Source organism: Parasteatoda tepidariorum, chromosome 2, assembly GCF_043381705.1.
Source record: "Parasteatoda tepidariorum isolate YZ-2023 chromosome 2, CAS_Ptep_4.0, whole genome shotgun sequence".
In the NCBI taxonomy this organism is placed as follows: Eukaryota; Metazoa; Arthropoda; class Arachnida; order Araneae; family Theridiidae; genus Parasteatoda; species Parasteatoda tepidariorum.
Window position 1 is genome coordinate 89468835 of NC_092205.1, and position 6470 is coordinate 89475304.

Genomic DNA, 6470 nt, shown 5'->3' on the forward strand with positions numbered 1-6470 from the left:
GCCTAGAAGCTTACCGGGAAATAAATGATCTGTTTGGGTTTCTAACAGATTTCTCGACAAAATCCGACGCTGAAATTAGACAGGCTTGCACAAAGTTTAAGGAACATTATTTCGAGGACATTGAGCCTGAGTTTATAGACGAAATGGTGCAGTATAAATACTTCATCTTACAATTAGAAGACGCCGGAAAAAAATTGTGCCTGCCGAAGAGTCTTACAAACTGATTATTGGTAACATGGCACAATCAACTTTCCCGAATGTAATGACAGCTTTGCAAATATATAGAAGTCTAATGATTACAAACGCCACTGGTGAACGAAACTTTTCCAAATTGAAATTAATTAAAAACTGTCTTCGTTCAACTATGTCTCAAAACCGTTTAAATTCATTGGCCATAATGGCAATTGAAAATGATGTATTGGAAAAGGTTAACTTTCAGGATGTCTTGAACGATTTTGTAACAAAAAAAGTTAGAAGAGTTAATATTTAAGCTTATTGTATGATTTTTTTTTAAATGCATATATTAATTACTTATATTTTTTTCGTTTGATTCAATATTTTTATTGAATAATGTACCTATGTAGTAAAAAACAGCGTAATTATAAATAAAGTGTTGTGTTAGCGAAAAAATATATTAGGAAGTTAGAAGACGGTAGGGGGGCCGAGACGAGCATTGCCTAGGGGCCGCGACATGCATAAGCCGGCCGTGGTTAGGGGAGAAGGAGCAACAGGTGTTATCAAATTGCTGATTATCTCAAAACTGCATGTTTCCCAAGAACGGAAGTTAAGCCCTTTTGTGGATTAATAAACGAATTTCATTATTTTTTTTACTTTTTTCCTTCCTTTCAACCATATTGCAAAATTGAAAACTCTTAAATTATAATATTTCAATTTAGCTTTAGCATTAAAAAAATATTTCAATTGCGATAGTTTTGAAATCTTGTATAAGTAAATATTTTCCCGACTTACAATTATTATTACTGTTTTTAATTTTTCGTTCTGCATTACATTCTATTTTTCAATCCGTCATTGCAATATGACTTACTTCTCTTTTAGTGTAGGTGGCTTAACAAGAACTAATGAAAGAATGGACCTTTTTTGAAGCATTGTTTTAGATCAAAAATTACAAAATTAAGAGAAAAACAAAAAAAATGCTTTAAAGGGAAAATTTACTTTTGTTGCAGAGAATGGCTCTTGTGATTAATTGTTCTCCATAATTATTTCTTTCTTTTAATCCTTTTAAGTTTTCAAAGAAATATTGTGTGGTTCATATTTAAACTTAAATATATGTTTCACTCCTTCCAAATTTACATTTTGGCTTAAAAATACTCAAAATTTATGTTTACATTATAGCTTTTGTGCCTTGAGTCAAGTATCTCAAAGAGCAAATTAGATTATTTAGCATTATAAAATAGGTCTTTTTTCTAACAATGATCACTATTTTGTTATTACCAATTTCTGCGCTACAAAGATTCAAATTCTATCCAAAGAATTTGAATCTTTGTAATCATTTACGATTCAATAATTAGAAAAAATTCCAAAATCAAAGTTCATGTGTTGGATCGATTAAGAACAATGGGGACAAACTTAACAAAAACAATACAACAACAAAAAAAGCTCAATGGAAAGTAAAAAAAAAATATGCCCTTCACAATAGGCTAATATAATATAAGTTAGTAAAGCATAAATTAGCGTAATTATATATTATAATCAGGTCGTGTAAATTTTACCCGATGGCATTTTAGGTGATGAGTAAGGCCCGGATTTTGATGACATTTTCATTTTTTTGCATTTTTGGACATTTTTTGTTTATAGGGCATTTTTCTTTAAATTTTGGGGCGTATTTTGCATTTTAATGCATTTTGTAAAGTTTTCGGTTAATTTTTTCCAATTTTTATTATTTTTTTATCAATTTTCATTATTACACAGGCTTCCAAACAATGAAGAAAATCTATAGGATATTAACAGGTGAAGCAAAATCTTTTCAAATTGAAGAATTGTCAGTAAGTGAGACCGTCTTTTTCAAGTACACACCTATAACATCAGTAGACGTTGAAAGAAGCTTCTGCAGGAATGAAAATTTACTTTCAGACAAGAGACGCTCGTTTACATTTCAAATTATCAAAAAAAAAATTAATAATCCAATGTAATTCTGATATTCAGTAATATGAGATGGGAGTTGTTATATCCCTCAAAGTTTCTCTACAAAAGAAAAATATTTTGGTGTCAATATATTTTCCTTTTTTTTGTTATTTTAGGATATAAAACATATTTTTCAAACTTTAATGAACGTAGAACAAGTATTGCACTGCTTTATATTTTTTAAATGACTCATAATAATTTTAAAGAGCAAAACATTTTTTTAATTCAATATTTTTACTTTATTTAAGGCATTTTTTGCGCAATTTTTGCATTTTTAAGGGCATTTTTGGCACTTTTTAAGGGCATTAGTTGAGATTTTTTAGGTCATCAAAATCCGGGCTCTAGTGGTGAGCAAAGGAAAACAGTCACTAAAACAGATTGTTATATTGTTGGAGGTAATTAATCGCTATGTGAAATTTTTAATGTGAAAAAACTTTAATCTTTCTACATGACAAAAATTCTGTTGTTTTTCTAAGGAATGTGTAATAAACATACACGCTTTCACTGAAAATGCAGAAATATTTCCCTTTTTGTGATGCCTATATCACAAAAAGGAGGGGGAGGGGGGTTTAACAAAATAAACATACTTTTTTCTTTTTAGCCAAAAAATATAGGGGTAGCCGCAATCTAGAAGTATGGTCCCCATAGTTTGGGTTAGGAGAGCGATATCTAAAGTTTGGACCCCTTAATTTTACTTTTTGCGTAACTCATGAACTTTTTAAACAAATTGAAAAATTTTTGAACACAATTATAAATTTCATTTATTTAAAGATAATTCCATGAAAAAAATAAGTTTTGGTAAATATTTATTTTTTTTATTTAATAGTAGTCGAAAAAAATTTCAATGGTGAGGTATACAATATTTTACATCACTTTAAAGTATGCATTTTTACATGGCAAAATACAAAATTTTAACGAAATAAGTTGAATAGTTCCTGAGGAATCGAACTTTAAAGAGATCGTATATCTAAAATTCGATTTTTTAGAAACTATTAAACCGATTTCGTTCAAATTCTGTTAATTTCTGTTTGGCAATAATAGGACGATAAATTCTACTGTTCGCTAATGTCAAGAAATAGTTTTTGTCAAGCACACAGAGGTGCAGTTAGAAATTTAATTTAGGTTGCATTAATAAATTTGCAGCGTAAAATTACTTACCTTAAAAATTTGTAAAAATTGATGTAAAAATTTGTATACATTACAATTCAAAATTTTTTCGACAGTTATTAAATCAAATAATAAATTTTAAATCAACCAAGTTATATTTTGCGTGGAATTATTTTTAGGTAAACAAATTTTTTTTAATTCGGTTAAAAAGGTCTCGATATATGTTGAAATACGCGAAAAATAAAATTAAGATCAAGGGGTAAACTATTGGGACCATATATCCTCAATTGCAGCTAGACCCTATATTTTGGGGTCAGAAATCCGAATTCGTTAAAAAAAAAAAAAAAATTACGTTTATTCAGAGAAAGTACCTTTTTGTGTTTGATTTTGTAGCTCAAAATATCGTCTGCATTAATTAATTAACATATTTCAGGTCACCCCCTTGAACCATTAAGAATGAATCATAGAACGTGAAGATCCGGTGATTAGATTAAGATCCGTTTTTTTATATTGCGCATTTTACTTAGAATTAGTGCATGCATTGGCGTACGTAGCATCTTGTATTGGTATCAAGTTCAGAAATCTAATTAAAATTCAAGCAAAGTAGCTAGTTTGAAAGTTATCGAAATTTTGATAAATTTTCTTTCAGCGTTCTGAAACAATTGTAACTTGTACTGTCACTAGGTGCAGGGCAACAGTTAAATATTGAACACACTTGTCAGAAAGCTGATGGAATTGTGATCGACGATCAATTCTATTATAACGGTTAGGAAACCATTGAAATTTCACAGGCATGGACAAGACGGGCATAGGAATTATACTACGTACTTCTGAAAGTCGAAAAATAGTCACAATTTCTATAGATGATAATTTCTGTTTGGCAATAATAGGATGATAAATTCTGTTCGCTAATGTCAAGAAATAGTTTTTGTCAAGCACACAGAGGTGCAGTTAGAATTTTAATTTAGGTTGCAGTTACAAATTAGGTAGTTAAAAATTGGTAGGAATTTTGACAGACGATTCGCGTTACTAGGACGATAAATTGTGTTTTTAGCGATAAAAAAGCGATTGAAACTTGTAATATCATCCAGCTTTGAGTTTCAATTTCAATTGCAGAGTTCTAATTTTAAAGTGGTCATTGGTTTAACGATAAAATTCCTATCGATGATAACATCGCGATAAATTCTGCGTGTAGCAGTTGAGAAACGATGAGATCTTGCATAGTCAGTCATTCAGATCAGAACTAAAGTTCTATTTTAAATACTCCAGCAAGATTTGAAATGGTCGAAATTTTGCTCACTCATTTTTTCTCAAAAAATAGCAATAAATTCTGCTCGCATTTATCATGAAACGATTTAAACTGTATTGTCTTTGGGCATGGAGCATTATAGCCAATCGGAAATAATTCGAAATTTCGATAACAAGTTTTCATTAGTAGAGACACAAAAGCAAGCGAATATAAACGTTGCAAAAATGCACTGTCGTATTTAATTACATTGAATGTCACATTTAAGATCTGGTTACCTTCCTTAACCTCTTCGAGACAGGGCGAGTCATATTATGCATTCTCATGGTGTTGATAATCAGGGTAAAAAAGATAAAACTGGTAGCTAAACTATTTTTAAAGCAGTTCATTTATGGGCGGGTTAATGATAGTTCGTTTTATTTAATTCACCACTACTTAGTTTGAATTAAAAATTTTATAATTACACTTTTAGCACACATGGATTGGATGTGTCAGATTTAAAGTGAAAGCAAAATCTGTCATATAAGCTATGCCCAAACTTATGCTACCACTTTTTATTTTTTACCACCCTGATACTGATTCCTTACCAATACATTTATAACTCGCCAGTATTGAAAGGGTTAAATGCGACACTAACATATCTTTGCCTAGGTTACAGATTCAATTCCAGCAAAAAATAAATTTGCTTAAAGCTAAATGAAGTAATACTTAAGCCACTTTCAATGAATATATTCAATCAGGGAGCGTAGGCAAAAAATAAGCACCTTTTAAGCACTTTTCAAGCACTCAAAAAATATTTTTAAGCACTTTAAAAAAATATCATAATTAGGCAGGGTTGGAAAATTTTTGATAATTGACGGTTTTATTTTGTTTTAACTGTCATGTCAAAAAAAAAAAAATTAAAACATTTTGGCATTGTTTTTGACAATTGTCAAAAATCATGAAATTTTAAATCATATAAAACTAATGGCTTTTATATGCGCTACGGACTGACAATAAGCTGAAATAGATTGGGGTTGAATTAATTGTGAAAACGTTGAATAGAACAATGTGAATTGTGTCTTTCTGCATAATTCGTAGAGAAAATCAACATGGTAAAGGAAAATGTAATTTTGAAAAAGGGAAAATTAAGCACTTTTCAAAAACAACTAAAGAAAAAAAGTCCCTTTAAGGGCTTTTAAAAAACGAAAATAAGCACCTTTAAAAACACTATGCACCCTGTCAATAGAAGGTCAAAGTTGATCTAAATGCGACTTTTATGTCGCATTTAGGCACACTGACCTTACATGTGCCTTCACGTTAATGTAACTGAAAGTAAATATATACTATTTTGAAATTTTTAACAAAAAGTAACGGGTAACATTCTGCTACTATTTTTTACCGACAATATCTCAGAATAGATAATTTAAACAAAACCTTTATTTAAACAAATATTTTTATTTCATATAAAAAAATCTTAGAATTAACTATTCTACAATTTTCTTTTCCTTTTTTTTTAAATTTATTTTACTGCCAGAATGTTTTTGCATAATAAATTGTCTCAATTTTTTTCACCTTTTTCTGGATATATATGAAAGACTTTAAAAATTATAATTGTAAGATATTTTTAGTTCAGAAAATATTTTTTTACACTATAGATTTTTTAGTGCAATTTAACCTTTAATATAGGCAAAAAGGGCATAAAAAAATAACTCAATTTTACCCATTCAGTTCTTATTATAATAAAAATTTAATAACTTAGGCCTGATGTTTTTAAGTTTAAAAATGAAACCTGATTTTCTTTTTAAAAAAAAATCTAATTCAATCTTTTTATTGGATTTTTTTGCTCTCAAAGAAACAACAAATATTGACCATAGTACACAAAAACTACTAAGAGATAAAAAAAAATTTCAAACAGTACTTATTTATTTCTGTGTAGTTATTTAGATTTGAATAGAAACAAGGCTCAATGACATTATCTCTTTAATTAACTTAA